The 19,973-nt window shown below is 51.8% G+C and overlaps 1 protein-coding gene across 5 annotated transcripts in view; it reads right to left on the bottom strand.

Moving 5' to 3' along the window:
• The window catches only part of Kdm4b (lysine demethylase 4B), a 78,118-nt gene that overhangs the window by 57,844 nt on the left and 301 nt on the right, over nucleotides 1-19,973 (bottom strand). For 4 of the 5 annotated variants that reach the window (XM_021186539.2, XM_021186541.2, XM_029471258.1 and 1 more), the window contains exon 2: nucleotides 1,918-2,026. The exons of the other annotated variant lie outside the window; for it this stretch is intronic. The gene's annotated coding sequence lies outside the window, so the exon portion shown is untranslated. The remainder of the gene's footprint in view (nucleotides 1-1,917; nucleotides 2,027-19,973) is intronic. 5 annotated transcript variants of the gene reach the window in all.

The raw sequence follows: 19,973 nt of genomic DNA, 5'->3' as shown, positions 1-19,973 counted from the left end.
AGGGGAGGGGAGGAAAGAAATTGCCTCTTGCTTAGAGGTTAGGCGACATGCACATTAACCCCAGCACTTGGGAGACAGAGGCAGCCTTTCCTCCCCAGGTTGCTTTTGGTCATGATGTCTCATCATAGCAATAGAAGCTCTAATAAAACATCACTCAATGTGGGATCCATAACAGGAAATGTCCAAAACAAGCCACCCCATAAATGGGAAGTGGAACCGTGGGTGCTAGACGCAGGGGAGAGAGGTAACTAACTGCTCCTGGGATAATGGACAGCTCTGGAACTAGGCAGTGGCACTACTCTGTGAATATTCTGCAAACCACTGAGCTGTCGTCTACTCTTGCTGGTGGGCTGAGTGGATACTCCTGACAGAGAAGCCTGCAGGACCTGCTGAGCGAGCGAGCCCTGTGTGTCCAGAGGACCCTCCCTGCACACTGTGAATTCCTTAGTTTCCTTCTGGGAGCTGGGGAAGAACTCTTCTGTGGCGTTCCCGTAGCTGGGCAGTGGTGGTGCATGCCTTTAATCCCAGCACTTGGGAGGCAAAGGCAGGTGGATCTCTGAGTTCGAGACCAGCCTGGTCTACTGGTCTACAGAGTGAGTTCCAGGACAGCCAGAGCTATACGGAGAAACCCCGTCTCAAAAAACAAAAAAAAAAAAAAGGAACTCTTCCACTCCCTTCGAACTCATCCTGGCTCAGAAAACCTTGTTTGAGGGCAAAGGCGGCCTGGGGCACTAAGCTTGAAGGACAAAAACAGTTGTTTTAGGAGGTTAAGACACAATGACTTCCAAGCCAGAGCCACCTGTCCACTGTCTCTCAGCCACCAGTGATCCACACTGCCTGCAAGGACAGTGGCTCTGGTTGTTTTGAGCCCAACAGGCAGTAATCTCTGCTTCAAGGCTCTATTGTGCCAGCTTGAGTTAATAAAGCTCAATGCAGACAGGGAGTCCCACCTAAGATCATGAGGCAGGCCCTGCAGGTCAAGCCTTTTGAGCCATGGCTTCCCTGTCCACAGCAAGCGGAAAGGCCTCCCCCAGCTCCAATCTGCAATGACCTGGCCAGCTCAATGGCCTTGCAAAATCACCTTGCTGGGAATCATCCCTGAACCAGGGAGGCCGCAATGAACCCACATGGCAGTGGCATCTGTCTCCATGGCTCAGAGGTAACATGAAGCCCAACTCGAAACCCCAGATATTTATCTACAACTTGATAACCCCATCTGGGCCTTTCTCAGCCCTGCACCTTCCTGGGGAACCCCGAGCCACTGCAGATGCCCCTGCTAAATTAGCCCTATCCAAGCTGCACAGCGGTGTAGTGGTCATGCCCAAATTCGCACACAAGGCCCAGGACTGTGTCCCTACCCCAGACACAAAGGAACACACCTGGCTTCCTGAAGGCAGAGGGACCTGCTGTGTGAGAGGGTGACTGGTGCCTTTCAAGGGGAGCACGGGTGGACACAACATCTCACACTGGGCGGGGACTCTGATGGCCACCACAGACACATGGTGAGCACTGGAGAGTTCATTAACATGATTCACACTTCACAGAGAGGCTGGGGTGTGGCTTGGTGCTAAGCATGGACCAGCATACACAAGGCCCTGGGTTCACCCTTGGAAACACCACCCCACAAACAGGCTCTCTTTCTGTGGATTCTGTTTTTAAAGGACTTTTAAGTTATATATGTGCTTGTGTGTGCACATGTCTGTGTGTGTACATGTGAGAAGCAGCAGCACCCTGCAAGGTGCAGATGAAAGCTATGTGTGCTTGTGAGTACAGGGCTCTGCAGACGCCAGCATTTTTGATCGTGAACCCTTGACAAGGGTGCTGGTCCTCTAGAAGAGCAGCCACTGCTCTTAAGCACCAAACCATCTCTCCAGCACTCAGGCCAGCCAACCTGTCTCCCTGCGCCTGGCCACTTACCTGAGGGTTCCAGAAGATTCCAAGGGGCTGAAGTGGCCAGATGACCCAGGCTCAAGGAAGCAGGCAGGATGCTTCCTGTCAGGCACCTCCAGCAGTAGCAGTGTCCTGCCTACAAGGTGCAGATGAGAGCTTGTGACTAAGCTACATGGCTGCAGCCCCTGCCTGTCCAACCAGGCACAGTCCTTGCCCTACCATTGTTCAAGCAGGCTGTCCCCAGCTCTCTGCTGCCCCACTGTGAGCTAGCATAGTGAGAGCTGGGAGCAGTCAAGTAACAATAGAGAAGCCGCAGACAGCTACTGATTTTCAAGTTTAGCCAAGTGTAATAGCACATGCCTGTACCCCAGCACTCAGGAAGTGAAGAAGGAGGGCAGGAACTTGAGGCCAGCGTCAGCTACACACCAAGTCTGAGGCATACCTGTGCTACATATGACACACTGCAAGTCTCAGCTACACACCAAGTCTGGGGTCAGCCTGGGCTACACCTGGCCTCAAAGAGCACAAAGTGCCTGGCTCCTTTCAAAGCCCCTGACCTTTAGAGTTAGGTCAGTGTAGTCCCCACCAGTGAGCCACCAATTAGTGCACAGGGACTCAAATGCTCAAGGCTTGGTGACAAGAAGTGCACTGTGGCACTAGGACTTTGTGACTGGAGCCTGTGGCTGAGGTTACCAATCTGCAACCTTTATGGCCCCACCTATGCCTTTTGTCCCAACTGTCCTGGGCTCTAGCTTCCTTTGTCACTGCTCAGATGCTCAGCCTTGCCCAACTTGGCCAGTGCCTGAGGAAAGCTCTTCTCCCATACACTTCCTAAATAGTGACAGGCTAACAACCCTCCCAGCACCCAAGACCCTACCACACCACACCCCACTGTCACCATGACTTCAGAATCCCCTGGGCTAGTCTTCCCAGGCCCAGCACCAGCAAGAGCCCCATTCTCTCCCCCTCCTCCTCTGCTGTCTGGAGACTGCCCCGTCCCTGTGGCTCTTGACCTTGTCCCTGCTGTCCCCCACTCTGCTTCTAGGCAGGCCCAGCACCAGCTCACAACTTTCTCTCTGAAAGAACAGAGAATCCAACAAAGGAGCTGAAGAGATGGCTCAGTGGGTGAGAGTGCTTGCTGCACAGAACTTGAGTCCAAATCCCAGCACCCAGCTAAAGGGCAGCACTGAGCTGCCAGCAGGGGTAAGGGAGTGTGGGTACGGGGAGTGGAGGTAAGGGTGTTTATAGAGACAGGAGCTTGCTGACCACCAGTCCAGCAAAAAAATGATATCAAACAGCTCAGGATGGGAAAATTCCAAGAACTGAACAAGAATGGGTGGGAGGTAGCTGGGGCAGCCATGGGTTCCAGCCCCAGCACCTCCAGCAATAAGAGACCTGGTCCTGCCAGGCGTGGTGGTGCCCACCTTTAATCCCAGCACCTGGGAGGCAGAGGCAGGCGGATTTCTGAGTTCGAGGCCAGCCTGGTCTACAGAGTGAGTTCTAGGACAGTCAGGGCTACAGAGAAACCCTGTCTCGAAAAACCAAAAAAAACAAAAAGCAAAAAAGAGGGAGGGAGGGAGGGAGGGAGGGAGGGAGGGAGGGAGGGAGAGAGAGAGAGAGAGAGAGAGAGAGAGAGACTGGTCCTGGTTAAGCAAGAGCTACCATGCAAGAGCTACCAGAATTGAGATTTCTGAATAGACCCACACTAAAGATCTGTGCTAAGGCTAGACCCATTAATGGGGAGAGTGGGTTTTGTTCAAGAAAAGTTTCTGCAATCTACATGGCTGGATGAATGAATTTAGACCCTCAGACCACACACAAAAACAATTCTAAATCAGTCCAGAACAAATTTTAAAATCAACCATCAAACCCTAAAAATATTTGTGGCCTTGAATGTTTGTAGCTTTCAGACAAGGGGTAAGAGGTGACATATACTGGCCTCTGAACTCAAAGGCTCTCAGGAAATACCTGAGAGCCACAAGTCCAAGAAGACCAGAGTTCAGAAAAAAGTCTTCACCACTCAACAACAAGAAGACAAGAGACCGGGGACTGGCGAGATGGCTCAGCGGTTAAGAGCACTAACTGCTCTTCTGAAGGTCCTGAGTTCAAATCCCAGCAACCACATGATGGCTCACAACCATCTGTAATGAGATTGGATGCCCTCGTCTGGAGTGCCTGAAGACAGCTACAGTGTACTTACATATAATAAATAAATATTAAATAAAAAAAGACAAGAGACCAGTATCCAGCATACACAACAAGCTCACCGTTTGTCCTGGCTAGTTTCATGTCCACTCGACACAAGCTAGAGTCATCAGAGAGGAGGGAGCCTCAACTGAGAAAATGCCTCCATAAAATCTAACTGTAGATTTTAAGCCTGTAAGACATTTTCTTTTTTTTTTTTAAAGATTTATTTATTTATTATATGTAAGTACACTGTAGCTGTCTTCAGACACTCCAGAAGAGTCAGATCTCGTTACGGATGGTTGTGAGCCACCATGTGGTTGCTTGGATTTGAACTCTGGACCTTCGAAAAAGCAGTCGGGTGCTCTTACCCACTGAGCCATCTCACCAGCCCAAGACATTTTCTTAATTAGTGGTTGATGGAGGAGTGTCCAGCCCACTGTGGGTAGGGCCATCCCTGGGCTGGCAGTCTTGGGTTCTATCAGAAGCAGGCTGAACAAGCCATGGGGAGCAAGCCAGTAAACAGCACCCTCCATGGTCTCTACAGCAGCTCCTGTCTCCAGGTTCCTGCCCTATTCAAGTTCCTTCAGTAATAGACTACAATATGAAAGTATAAACCCAAAAAAACCCTTTCCTCCCCAATTTGCTTTGGTCTTGGTATTTCATCACAGTATTGAAACCCTAAGATACCACTCAACCACAAGAAAAGGGACCAGCATTCAGAACATAGAGCCCTTGACACTCAAACAAAGACAAGCCATGAAAAGTCAGGCAAGGGTCTGAGCAGACAGACACTTCCTCAGAGACATTTGAGGCCAAGAGAAGCAGGTGCTAGCATAGAACAGTGGAACAATCACACTGGAGATGGAGGAGCATGCTCTTGACCTGCACTGGGCATAGACTATCGTGGTTCTGAGAGCTGTAGAGAACAGCTGACAACTTGAGCAGACGGCCACTGCAGCATCACAGCTCTTGTACATCACAGGGCTCTTGTATAGCCCTGTTCTCCAAGCAAAATCCCAGCAGATTTGCAGCAGCAACTCTACCATAGCATGAAGGACTCCATCTACCAGGGTGTCCCAGGCTGGCCACCAAGGAGACCAAGGGGCCACAGAAAGCCACTGCCTCAGCAGGTAACAGCCTGTCTGGATGAGAGTCCACACTTCACACAATCCCCCCACTTCTCCCCAGCCCAAGTCCCCAAAATAGCAACCCAAGCAGGACACAGCTGCCACAAAAAGGGGTTCCCTGTGTTGCTGCAGATCCCTCTTGGCCCTAGATAGGTGCAGGAACAGGAAGCAGGGGCCAGAGCCAGGCTCTGTTCCCACAGTGAGCTCCCAGCAGATGTGTCTCTCCCCAGCATCTCTGGGGTGTCATTAGGGTCAGGCCACAGTCTTGGGGGCTCTCAGCTGAGCCTTGGCTGACATGATCACACAGGTATCAGGCAAGTGGCTCAAGGGGGAACTCTTCAGCCTTCCCGATACCAACTCTATCCAGACGGATCAAGACAGAGATGATCAGGGACAGGCCACACAGGCTTGCCAATATCCTCCAGTGTGTTGTGACAGGAAACTCAACCCAGTAGGGGGTATGGCAAGGAGACACAGAAGCTGGCATGATGGGAATGTTGTCAAGCAGAGGAACAAGGCAAGGCTGGCAGCAGGACCTTTGAACACACCATTACAACCAGTCATCTCTGGAGATGGACTTCAGATATGCCTAAAGACAACAGACAGTGAGGACACCCAGAGTCCCAAGTTCCCGGCTTGAAGTCAAAGGAAGATGGATGTGAGGCCAAAGTTTGTGACAACAGGGTAGCTGCAGATGGCAGAAACAGCCAGCCACTGCCTTCTGCCACAAGCAAGGCCCTGGCACAGGGGGATGCCCAGGAGCCTCTACAATCCCTAGGGGAACTCAAGAATGCCCCACCGGTACACCCACCACTTTCCAGAAGAACCATGTGTCCCCAGCCCTCCCCCTTCAATTCTGATGTTACTGTTGTAGTCCACCCCTAATAATCCCCTGCCACCTGGGAACAATGGGATCTGCACAGCCACAGAAGAGTGGTCCATAGGCCTGAGGGGACAGGTGACCAGGCATACCATGGACAAACATCTTAGTGGCGTGAATGACAGCCAGCTGCTGTGAGGAGGACATTTTAAATTACTTTGATTACATTTTCATTTGTTCATCTTGTATGTGAGTGCACATGCCATGACCCAGATGTGGCAGTCAGAGGACAACGTGTCACCACGTGGCCTGGCATGGCCGCAAGCTCCTTACCCACTAAGCCCTCTTACCAGCCTAGAACTGCTTTTCCTCTTGGAAGTCAATCATACTAGTCCCCCAGGACTTTGTCACAGAAATAGAAAGTGAAATATAAGAGGACCGACACATAGCTAAAGATGGCACATGCCTGCCATCCTTGTTCTCATGGGCGAAAGCAGGGGACTTAGGAGTTTAAGGCTACGAAGCCAGACTCTCTCAAAAAACAGCAAAAATCAAAATTTAAAACTGTCCGGCATGGTGGCACACATCTTTAATCCCAGCACTGAGGAGCAGACGCAGACAGAATTCTGTGAGTTTAAGCCCAGCATAGGCCAAGAGCAGGACAGGGCAGGGCTACACAGTGAGACCCTGTCTGAAAAACCCAGGAAGGAAGGAAGGAAGGAAGGAAGGAAGGAAGGAAGGAAGGAAGGAAGACTGAATTAAATACAAGTTGGAGAGCTAAGCACACCAGCTGCTCTTCTGTGGCACCCTCTGTCCCCAGCACCATGTCAGATGACTCCAACTCCAGGGACCTGACGCCCTCTCTGGCCTCCACAGGCACTGTACTCATACACATATAATTTAATTAAATGCTAACATTTAAAAACTATAAAATAAAATCAATAAAAGTTGGGAGCTGAGACAGTTCAACAGGTAAAGGTGCCTTGGGGTCCTACGTGGTGGGAAGGGAGACTGAGGGCTGAAACCTGTTCCCTGAGCTCCCACACATACTGAGGAAGACCACCCTCATACACACACAGAAGTACAGACATAACCAAACGCAACTTTTTTTTTGTTTTTTTGTTTTCTGTTTTTCCAGACAGGGTTTCTCTGTATAGCCCTGGCTGTCCTGGAACTCACTCTGTAGACCAGGCTGGCCTCGAACTCAGAAATCCGCCTGCCTCTGCTGGGATTAAAGGTGTGTGCCACCACCACCCAGCTAAAAACCAACTTCTTTAGGAAGTACAGAAAGAGGGCCTTACTCTGCTCAGGAAGTTGAAACTAGCCAAGGTCCCTGCAGCCCAGGGTGCAGACACTGTGACCAAGAGTAGCACACCCTGCTGGCGAGGCGGGGAATGGCATGTGGACCTAGGGCCTCAGAGGCCAAGAGAGGCCTTTGAAGCAGCTGACAAGGTGGAAGGGTCTCCTTCTAACATGTGGGGAACTGTAACAGCTGTGCTGCAAGGTAGCACTGCAGACACTGGGACACAGGCTGAGCAGAGGACACTGGCTGCACAGAGGCACAAGGGGCTGGCCTGTGGGCTCCAGGCCCAGAGCCTCTGACCGAGACTATGAGATACAGGGGCAGCAGGCAGGGCAGTGACATTCACACAATGCACCTTCTCAGCAGACCCAACACTGAACCTTGTTCACCTTCCATGTTCCAAAGACATCAGAAACTGAAACCAGTAGGACCCTGCTCAGACAGAAGAAGGAACAAAGAAAAGACTTTATTTCAAGTGAAAGCAGCATAGCCATGGCAAGGGACAGGACCACAGAACTTGTACAACAGCCTGAACCGTGCACCTAAGACAAACATGGAGGACGCTGTTCTTCTGGGGGCTCTCAGTGCAGACAGTGGATCTTACTGTCAGCAGAAGTTTGTCACAGGAGCTGAGAGGTCCAAGGGACACTGCATGGAACTGCAGGCCTTGGTGTAAACTCACAGTGCTGCTGCTGGGAAGAGGGTGGGAGGTGGTATGAGCAAGTAGGTGGACAAATGGATGGATGGATGGGAGGATGGATGGGTAGATGGATGATAGGTGGATGGGTGGGTGGATGGGGAAGTAGGTGGATGGATGGGTGGGTGGGTGGGTGGATGGATGGGTGGGTGGGTGGATGGATGGGTGGGTAGATGGATGGATGGGTGGGTAGATGGATGGATGGGTGGGTAGATGGATGGATGGGTAGGTGGATGGATGGATGGATGAAAGTATAGGTGAGAGGGTGGTTGAGTATATGAATGAGTGGGAGGTAGATATGTAGATGGATGGATGGATAAATGGATGGAGGGATGAATGAATGGGTAGATGGATGGGTGGGTGAGTGGGCAAACAAAAAGATGGATGGAAGAAAACAAAAGTAGATAGATAAGATGTCCATCTAGATTAGCTATACACACAGACATGGCCTTTAGTTTGAAACTAGACACTGTCACATGCCTGCACTTGCAGTGTGCACAGTGGTCTTGCATCGCTGATGAGGGTCTAGAATCAACTACAGTCCCGAGGCAGAAGAATCATCAGGAATCCACCACAGGGTGGCAGATGAGGATGTGCTGAGAACACTGTGGCTTAAGAGCCATGAACACCATGATGTTAGCAGAGAAGGGGAAGTCACCAACCACCCAGGGAGGAGAAACTGTGCTGTGTGTCAGAATAGAAGGCAGATAACAGATAGGCACAGAGCAATGCATGAGATGCCCTTCGCCCTCTACAGCTTTCCCAGCGGGGGACCAGTAGTGAGCCCTCACAACTCAAACATCTCCCTCAAGAACAGAGTGGAACCTCTAATCAGAGTTCCTGTCACCAAACAGAATGGATCCACACCAGACCTTCTGCACCAACACTAAAAGGACACAGTGACATTTCTCTTCCCCACCTGTGGCCTCACCTCATCAAACCTTCACAGATTCAAGGGGCTATTCCCAGTGAAAGGAATAACAGGAAGTGGACAACTCAAACCTAGATTCTCTTTGTACTAACAGGCTCCCACAGAGTCAAGATGGAGCCTGTCAGTGCTGGGGGTGACACACATGACCACTTGGTCCAGCCTGGAGAGAGCATGCACTCAAGTATTAGTGACACAGAGGACTCAGCCCACAGTTGCCTGAGATGGTTCAGGCAAAGGGCAGAGAAAGGAGATCTTAGGCATCCTCAGAGTGCCCCCATGTGGGGGCCTCAGGAAAGGCACCTTGGAGCCTTTCCAGAACCCCTGTTCTGAACCTGTTCTGTTCCAGAACCACTGTTGGCCCAGTGTGACCCTGCTGGCAAGCAATTCAGACTGGCATGTGAGCTTCCGGTTCATGAGCCTTATCATGAGAGTTAAGGCAGAGAAAATGAGTGGGAACACATATCTGCACACTGACCTGACCACAAACACGAATGATGGAGCCCGAACACGCACGGTCACACACACACTCAGGCAAATAATCAGTGGCATTAAATAACACCAATCAGGCCAGGGTGACTTGCCAGGGATAAACATAAGAATGGCTGGCACCTGCCCCAAACCCCAGGCCTCCAGGCCCCCTGTGGCAGAAGGAGAAAAGTGACTCCCTCCACAGGCACAGTGTGTGACACAAAGCCCACACATACATGTGTATACACACAAAATAAGCATACCAAATGTAAAAAGAAAGAAAGAAAGAAAGAAACAAACAAACAAACAAAAAAAACAAGTAAGCCAGTGCTGAGGTAGGGGCAGGAAACCAGGTTTACCTGTGGCATGGCTGCCCAGCCCTGGGTTCTGGAACCACAGCCTGTCAAAGGTCAGGACCTGCTAGCATCATTAGATCAGAGGAGGAAAGCAGACTGGGGAGAGTCACTTGTCTCTCCCCTGGAAAGAAGCCACAGCCAGAACCCCAGCACCCAGTGTCACTAGTGAAAGACACCTCCCAAAGAGATACAGCCTCCTGAACCTTATGTGCATTCTTGGCTACTAAGTGCCAGGCCCAGACGGCATCTGTTTATTGACCCATGCTCTAGCCTTGCATCAGACACCATAACCAGTGCCTGGAGGACCAAAAATGGAGCTGGATGCCCCTGCCATCCCAGGGCTTCACTGAGCCCAGTGGCCTGGCGCGGGTCTCTTCACTTGCCCTGCCTCCTCCTCCTCATCATCATCATCATCATGGTACGGCTGAGGGACTTCTGGGGCAAGGCACCTATCAAGATCAGTCAGGGACACCTGGTCCACACAGGCATAGACACATACACATATTCCTACAACACACGGACATGCATTGACACACACGTGTGGGGACAGACGCACACATGCATGTACACACACACATATGCTCATGTGCTGCCACACCACAGCCATCTGAAGCAGTCAGGCACCATCACTACACTATCCCAGATGGTGTAGGAGACACAAATCAGGATACAGAATGCCCAAGGCCACCCAGCAGTGGAGGTGTGAGGGGCATGGAGACAGCAGTAATATGGGTGGGAACACTGGGAAGGCAGGAGGCCACTGGCACTGTCAATTCCCTAGACGGGTCTCAGAGCTGGAGAAGCATGGACTTCATGAAGTATCACTGCAGAGGCCACCATACGATGCTGCCCCAGGGATGCCTGTGCTATCAGAGACATCACTGACTGTAATGACTTGGGCCAGGAAAGGTTGATGGCCCAGGGATTCCCATTCCAGAGGTCCCCCAGCCCAGGACACACCCTGTAGGGGAGCGGGGGTGGCTCAGGACACAACACAGTACCCAGCTCAACAGGAGAGAAGGGCCAGGACTGAGACTCAAAAAAGACAATAGGGTTCACAGTGCAGGACACTGAGCAAGGCAGGAGGGATGGGATCTCGAGGCTTAGCCATTGTGGGACCCTGCCAAAACTGGAAGTAGTCTACACTGCCAGGCATGGACAATGAAGCAGCCACTCTGGAACACATACTGAGCATGGCAAAAATGAACACACAAGAGGCTGGAGAAATGGCTTAGTGGTTAAGAGCACTATCTGCTCTTCTAAAGGACCCAGGTTTAATTCCTAGCATCCTATATGCCAGCTTACAACTGTCTGTAACTCCAGTTCCAAGGGATCTGACACCCTCATACCAATGCACATAAAATAAAAAAAAAAAAGAACACAAACACACATATCTGCATAAACTCACACATGTTCACAACAGATAGAAACCCTAAAACTAAGATGTCCATCAAGGACACACAGATGTATAATGGTCCATGCATTCCACGGAATATTACTCAGCCATAAACAGGAACAAGGCTCTGACCCACAGTGACCAAACCTTGATAACATCAGGCCAGTGGGAGAGACCTGCCATGTGATCTCATCCCCAGTCACAGAACATGACAACAGGGATATGCTTTATGAAAGCTGTCACTGGCTTCACGCACCTCAGCTGCAACCCTGCAACCTGCCATAGCACAAAACATGGGCACTGTCACACATCTACACACATGAAGAAGGGCCTTGTGAAGACATGGGGCCATAGGATCTTCATCTTCATCACCAGCTCGAAGCCCTTCACAGCCATGGCCCACCGCACAGCAAGACTGTACTCCAAACGTAAAAGCTTTGGTCTGTGTCTAGCAGGGGCTGGGAGGAAGGGGCAGACAGAAAGGGATAGCAGAAATGGGCTTCTGTAGAACACTGAGAGTGTTCCAGAAGGACAGGAACAGGAGCTGGGAGAGAGCAAGCCTGTTGTGCTTAGAGAGAGGCATGTATGCCTGTTGGTGTATGCCTGCATGTGCACGCTGTGCACACATGAGCCAGTGCCTGCCTCAGAGCCTAAGGACTGGACTCCACCCCCAGCTCCCAGAGTGAAAGCTGGAAGGAGTTGTGGCCTATGATGGCAGCACTGGGGAGGTGAAGCCAGTGAAGCCAGGAGCATCTGTGGAGCTCTTTCTGGCCAGCAACCATGGCAGCAAGTCCAGCCTCAGTGAGACCTTGCCTCCCAAGACAAAGTGGAGAACAAGTGAGGGACACTGCTAGGGTTGTTCTGCAGCTTCCACGTGTACCTGCACACATGTAACCTGGGGGGGCCGGGGGAGGGTGGCAGATGAATTAGGGAAAAGGAGCTTGTTGCCAAGCCTGGTGAAGGAAAAGGCTGGCTGACTCCGACAAGTTGCCCTTTGACCTCCACATAGATTATGAGGAGAGTACTAAGGGATGCACACAACTGCAGGACCAGAAAGAACCAGTGCACCTCTTGCTCCCAATACCTGTCTCCCCCTGCCCATATGATTAGAGCCAGGCTGCTGAGGCCCAGAGAGGTGTGGTGGCCTGTCCTAGGAACAAAGTTTCTCCTTCTCTCCCTCCCCTCCTCTCCCTTGCCCTCCCCTCCAGAGCTCTGTCCTGAGGCAGCACGGGACATGATGCAAAGGCTGCCACAGCAACAGTGGCAGTAGATAAGTTTCAGGCTCCCCAGAGGTGCTAAGGGCTCTTCTGCCCATCATAGGAGCTGTCCATAAGACATAGCCCAAGGCTGACACTGCCAGCCTCTGATCCATGAGCACACCAGTTCTTTCACTCTGGGAGCACCACCCCAGGGTTTTTACATGTGTGGTCTGTCTGTCTTTGGAGTCCCTGCTCCTTACTACCTCTGCCCACATCATCTTCAGGATGTAGTGGTAGGGCAGTGCCCTGGAGGACCCTTCAGCACTCTCTTGTACCCCTTTTCCCCACCCCCACCCCCATATTTAACATCCCAGCACCTGCCCTGACACATAAGGACACATCTTTGAACACAACTTTGCAGCTCGTTTTGTTTGTTTGTTAATTAATATTACAAATTTTTACTTTTTTTTTTTTTTTTTTGGTTTTTTGAGACAGGGTTTCTCTGTGTAGCCCTTGCTGTCCTGGAACTCACTTTGTAGACCAGGCTGGCCTCGAACTCAGAAATCTGCCTGCCTCTGCCTCCTGAGTGCTGGGATTAAAGGCATGCGCCACCACGCTCAGCTACAATTTATTCCCAGCTACAATTTATTTTTATTATTTATTATTTGGAGAAGTCATGCATGTGGAAGCATGAAGACAACCGGCAGGACTGGTTCTCTTGTTCTTCCCTGTGGGTCCTGGGAACTGAACTAGTGTTCAGGCTTCACAGCAAGCCCCATTACTGGCTGAGCATGTCATCAGCCCCGCAGTTTGTCTTCATACCATGCTTTTCGGGGTTCAGGGAACAGTTCTGAGGTCTGGTGTACTGGGCAGGCACTCACTCGCCCCTGATCCATGCCCTCTAGGAAGCTGTTTTAGGCCAGGTGATTGCAGCCCTGCTCAGGCCACAGGTGCAGCAGATGGCAACAGAGAGCCCAGCTTCCAGGGCTCTGTGATGCCTCCCTCATCTGTACCACAGAGACTGCTCCTCTCCCTGTGCTCCTCAGCGGTGAGACAAATGGCTCAGCTGTTAGAGCACTGGCCGCCCTTGCAAAGGACCCAGCCTCAATCGCCAGCACTCCTAAGGTGGCTCACCCAGCTGCAGGGGATCGATCTGACACCCTTTTCTGGCATCAACAGGCATTGCACACATACACAGGCAAAATATCCATGAAATAAGTATGTAACTTTTTTTAAAAAGTAAAGTCCTGGCTGGGCTTTACTGGTGGTGTATACATTTAATCCCAGCACTCAGGAGGCGGAGGCAGGAGGATCTTTGTGAGTTTATGACCAGCTTGGTTTACAAAGTGAGCTACTGGACAACCAGGGCTACACAGAGAAAGCCTGACTTGAAAACCAAAATAACAACAATCACTACCCGCAGCAAGAATAATTAAATCAAAAGCGAAGGCCAGTGTGGCCTAATCACCTGCAGCAAGTGCTACAGTAACTCAGGACGCTGGCACTGAGGCCAGCTTACCGGCTCTGCCTCCACCTTCTACTGTGGCTCAGAAATATGGCCTCTGCGAGAGGACCTGGCAGGAAAAGGCACTTGCTGCCAAACCTGATCCCCAGACTTCCACATGTGCAACTGTGGCACATGCTCCACACCCTACAATGAACATTATTAAAAAAACATTTAAAATCCAAAACTAATCATTTCCCAAAGCTACACAGGCGGGGCCTGTGACTCTGATGGCCAGGTCCTGCATGTGATAGGGGTCAGAGTTTGCAGGGTCCACAAACATGACCCATGTTAGTGGAAAGTGATCCAGAAATATGGCCACAAGAGGGTTACTTTCATGCACCTGACAGATCTTTCTGTACTATGACACAGGGCTCCTGAGAGAGACCCACTGCCCACCCCCCTGGGGCCCTGGTGCTAGGGAGTCCCAGAGAGACCCTGAGACACCACCACAGCCTAGCGCCCCACCTTTACGCTGCCTGCCTCCAAGGGTCTCCCAGGCCATGACCCAGCATCTCTTCCTCCTTCCTATGCCTATTATCACCCAGGACAGGTGTGGCCCCAGTGATGCCCCCCACCCTGACTCAGCTGCCCCTTGTCTGGTTGCTCACAGTGCCAGGACAACCTGTGCACATCAGGCTCTGGTCACTGGCTGCTGCCACACCTGCCCCAGGCACACTCAGCTTGACTACAGAGGGAGACAGAACAGCAGCCACTCCAGCTGCCTCCTCCTCTCCAGGTGATGGTGCCAGCCAGCTGCAGACAATCATCCCATAGGGAGCCACAAGGACAGAAGCAGAGCACCGGAAGGGTTCCCTCACTGAGCGAGGCCGCTGGTGTCTCTAGCCTGGGACGTCGAGCAGGCAGGGACCAAGATGCTGCGGCTCCCCGCTACAACCTGGAAGGCCCCTGAAGGTACTGGTGACCTCTAAGAGGGGTAGCTAAATGCCTGGGGTTCTGCTCCCAGAGCGGCTATGTATGTCTCTCTCTGCCCCACCCTCCCTGAGAAGGTAGCACTTGAGGACCCCTTATGGCTGACCCTCTCTAATTGAAGAAAGTATATAGAAACCTCATGAAGAGGACACGGGAGTTGAGGGGAGCTGCTGAGATCCACTGGGCTCTCCACTTTCAGCTGCCTCTTCTATCCTACCATGCCTAGGGCTCCCTGATACATTCCACACCCAGAAAGGCTTCTGCCAGCTCTGTGGTCAGAAGCAACCCCAGGGACCCATTGCTCCATGGCTTCTCCTCTTGCAAGGAATCATCTACACCCCATGCCCTGGGACTGGGCCAGGATTGGCAGCAAAGGGGCCCAGTGCCTGGAGCTACTCTGGAAAGACACTGAGGCTGGAGTCTGCCCTGAAATTCCACCTGCAGCACATACAGACACAGCTGCCACTCAGATGGGCCCACAAGTAAAAGCCCAAGTTTGCAATACTCCCTTCTGTATCTGAGAGTCAGTAGGGCAGCAACCACAGCCTGCTTACAAACTTATTCTTTGTCCGCTACTCAAGGACAACCAGCCTAGCACTCCAGTATCAGTAGGAGGAATAGCCTGACCTGAGATGCCCATGGCAAGTGCTTGCTGTACAAGCATGAGTTCAAATCCCCCAAAATCATAAAGCCAGGCACAATTGAGCAAGGCTGCAATCCCAGTACTGTGGCAGGGGAGACAAGAGGATCTCTCAGGGCTGGGGAGATACAGAGATCTCAGTGGATATAGCACTTGCTTTACAAGTGTGTAGAGCTGAGCTCAAATCCCCAGAACCCAAAAAGTCCAGTGCAGGAGCATGTGACCTGGGAGGCAGACACAAGATCTGGAGGGTCGGCTGCCCTGGTGTGTGCACTCAAAGTGACAGCTCCACCCTTGGCCATAGAAGCAAGAGCTCACACGGAAAGTTGGCCTCTGGTCTCCAAAAAAGACAAAAGACCACAAGGTCCCCAACAAGGCACAGATGGCTTGACAGAACTTATTCCCAAAGGTGAGTGGGTGAGGAGAAGGAAGGAGAGAAAGAAAAGGGACAGACAGACTCAGCAAAGGAGAGGTGAGCACTGAACACCTGAAAGTCTGGGGAAATGAAAGAGACAGGATGTGGTAGACACGAGCCCCTGCTCCCGGTGGCTGCCTACCTATGGCCAGGTCCTCACTCGGGCCTGTGGTGGAAGCCACCTCTCTTGCTAGGTTAGGTGCAGCAAAAGCAGCCTCTAGGGGTGCCGACGCTCTTCCCAGTTACTGGATCTAGCTCAGAAAAAAGAGGCTGGGGTACTTATGATGTGTCACCCAAGGCAGAGGGGATCCCATGAGGCTGGAGGCTAGGTATGTACAGGGCTCCTGAGAGGCTCACAACTCTTCAGGAATTGCTACCCATAGTGAGGAGGGGCAGCCCACCCCTAGCTAGGAAGCTCTGTCCTTGCAGGCATCCATCTGGTGCTGGGATGCAAACCCCCACTCAGGTTGGTCGTATTTCTTTATGGCTGCATTTCTAGTATGTGTTGGAGGCTAGGTCAACACAGGTGTCCTCCATCACCCTTATCTTATTTACCTGGTCTATGATGACAGGAGCTCCCCATACTTGGACTGGCAGCCTGGAGACCCTCCTGTCTTCACGTCCCTGTGCTGGCGCTGCAAGCACACCTGACTAGGACCAGCTCTTATGTCAGTGAAGACATCTGCACTCAGGTCTGTGCTTGTGCAGCAGCAGCTCCTATCTGCTGAGTCCTCTTCCCAGCCATGGTTCTGTTGCAGATTCAAGACAAAGTCTATGTATCCCTGGATACATAGACACTAGCCTAGAACTCGTCATCCTCCTACCTCCACCTCCTGACACAGGGCTGGGATCCACACACAGTTTACACAGTGCTGGAGAAGAAACCCAGGGCTGAGACATACACTCTATCCACTCAGCCCCAGCCCTGAGCTTCGTTTTCTAGTAGACTTTACTTTTCTGGAATGGTTTTGAGTAGAGATGTCTCATGCTTTCTTATCCCCACTGTAAAGGGAATAGCAGACAGGAAAATGACAGAGCCCCAAACACCTTATCCAGCCAACAGGAGGGTCCTAGAACAGACCACACCCAGTGGGACTGAGCAGAAACTCAACCCTCTGAGACTTCTTTTTTAAAAATCAATTCATATGTCTGAAACTGTTTTTGTGGTGTTGGGATAGAGCCAAGGCCTTTTGCCTCACTATCATGACCTGCCTGACTGGATACTAATGTAAGGCTTAGCTAGTCACTGAGTCCTTGTCACTCTCTCTGAACCTGCCAGCACAGGAACACCCCATGACTTTTGGGACATTATTGTGTAGGAGAAAGCCAAGATTAAAGAAATGAGTCAACTGAAGTAGATAAGAGGCAAGTTCATCAAACCAACAGGATGGGATACAGCAATGGGGAGGGGTGTCAGTGCCGCCTCCCCGGAGCCAAGACAGCCATGATAGGACCTACACAGGCTGGGTGTATGGTGCCAAGGATGGTCGTAGGCAGATCCTGTCTGTACAAGCACAGGCCTAGACTGGACATAGGGGGAAATAGTGGGGTGCAAGAGCAAACTGAACCACTGGTCACTGAAGGCAGAGTGAAGGGAGCAGAGTGAGGAGCGGTAGCTGGGACATAGGCAGATGGAGCTACAGGGCTGAAAGTGAGGTACCGGCAAGGTGTGGGTAAGGGTCAGCTGCACATTGAGTACAACGAACGCCCACCCCAGGGGTGACCAAGTCACAGTGAACTGAGCCAGTGGGAACACTAGTCAGAGCAGAAAGCATCCAAACTACTGGCCCCTAGCTCTTGATCCTCAAGGCCACCTGGGGGCAGGAGCTTGCTAGGTGCCGACTCTATAGAGACAGAGCAGGAAAGGCGCCTGCCTGCGGGAGGGATGTCAATCCAGACCTCTGGAATTCCACCATAGCCTGAACTCCAAGGATGGTGAGTAGAGCCCATTCCCTGCCCCCCATGGGCCCTGCAGTGACAGGTCTCTCCAGAGACAGGCCATCTGCTATAGTCTACTCCCTGTCCCCTGTTCCCAGGAGGCTTTGGCAGACTGGTGGCTCTAAAGCTTGCTTCTGGAGCAAGTGACAAGCCCAAGGACACCAGGCCCTGAACCCTCCACCCCACCTCCAGTTCCAGAGACAACCATCAGGAAGTACACCACAGCCCACACCTCTACACCACAAGCGTGAGCACACACGCATGCACTCGAACACCCAAGCACCTCACTGTCTTGTGGATACTGGGCTAGCCAGATCAGCCTCTTCCCAGCACTCCCAAGGAGCCCCAGGCCCCTGGAGTGATCTGACAAGCTTGTTGACTCCCCACGGGTGTCAGGTAGCACAGGGACAGATGGCTACCTTATGCTGGGGCTCCCAGGACAATGTGAGAAGGAGTCAGGGCCCAGCAGAGGTGGGAAGCAAGAGCAGAAAGTCTAGGTAAGGGCTGGGCAGGCAGGGAAAACAGAAGGGCCCCTGGGGCAGGGAAGGAGACAGGCTACAGACAAATATCTACAAGACTGTAACTGAGTCTCCAGATACAAAGTGTACTATGATGTCTCCTCAGCAGCCCTCTCCCTGGGAGGAAAGGATTAGAAAATCATTTGTCAATCAGACCTGTACAATCCCAGCTTAGAACACACACATTCACAGGTGCCCCTGGATATGCACAGGTACATGGAGCACCTGGCACAAGGACATTTCCACTCCAAACATCAAAACACCCTACGACAGTCAGGCTTCCTGCCCTCCTAGGGAGAGGATGAAAAGTTTGACTGGAGTCTTGCATAGGGACCCTACAAGTTTAGATACAGAGTGCCCACAAGGCTTGGCGGGGAAAGGAGGGGAAGAAGAAAGCTGACTACAGCTAGAGCAGGGTGAGAAGAAAAGGTTGGCCCAGTCTGGAGACACGCCCTTCTGGTGACTCTGAAGGCAGCAATTACTGGAGAATTAAAGAGAGTGATTAGCCCTTTCCTGGTAGTGGTAGGAGCCCCTGAAGACCCACATAATGAACCCATTTTGAGGCAGGAGCTGTTAGGGGAACAGTGCAGTCTCCAGCCTGGGGACTGTCAGATAAACAACTAATGGGACACAGAGACATCCCGGACCCCCCAACCTTCTGCAACCCAGATCCTGAGCGCCTATGAAGGTGCTGGAATCAGGCTGCAGGCTGAGCAAATCCCACTTGGTTACAAGGAAAAGATACACTCTTTCTTTTTGCTTTTTGAAACATACTGGATCCATCCTCTCCATAGTTGAAAAAAACTAGCAACTCCAGCAAGACACTTCCCCAGGTGTTAATTATTAAAGCGATGCCATCCTCCGCCCCGCCCCCCCCCCTTCAGACAGATGGGACAAGGATCCGCGATGCCCGAACCGTAATGCCCAAACCGTACCAGTTACAGCATCAAATCTGCAAACCTGGAATCCCTTATACTCTCAGCTGGCTGACCAAAACCCCTAACAGAACCCCCCAAAGACCCCAGGATATGGCAGTAGGAAAGCCACCCCCAGCTGTCCCCAGCTTTGCCAAGCTTCCCTGTCTGCCGGGATGCCCTGGACTAGTGTGCACGCGGAAAACTGCACATTTCATGGCTTACAGAAAGAAGGGAGCTGGAAAGCAAAGAGACCAGGGAACAGAAGCGAGGTGGAAAGGCTGCCATTGCAATAGCAGATACGTGTACTATTTATTTTCATTTTTTAAAATGCAGATTATATGGTGATTTACAGATTCTGGACATGCGGGGGTCAAGTTTGCAAGGCCATGATGGGTGAGTGTTTGGAGGGGACAGCTCCAAACCAAAGGGAACCAAAATGCAAGAGGCGGGGAGCAGGGACTTGGAGTGGGTTTTTTATTTTTAAGGATTTGGGGTTGTTGAAGGGATGGCTGGACCGGGCCACCCACGCTGTCATCTTTTGTGCCCTGGAAAGGGGACGCGGCGCCCCGCCCCCGCCCCGCCTTTGTCCGGCCCCATCATCACCCCCCCACCCACCCCCAAAAAACACACCCTCCTTTCCCAGGCACACAATCGTTTTGTCGATCAACAAACAGCAGCTTCGCCCGAACGGACAAAAGCGCGGCGTACTCCGCCGCCCTGAGGAGCCGAGTAGG

This window comes from Mus caroli, chromosome 17 (genome assembly GCF_900094665.2).
Source record: "Mus caroli chromosome 17, CAROLI_EIJ_v1.1, whole genome shotgun sequence".
Classification (NCBI taxonomy): domain Eukaryota; kingdom Metazoa; phylum Chordata; class Mammalia; order Rodentia; family Muridae; genus Mus; species Mus caroli.
The sequence above is the reverse complement of the archived record's forward strand: the minus strand, read 5'-3'. Positions and strand labels throughout refer to the sequence as shown.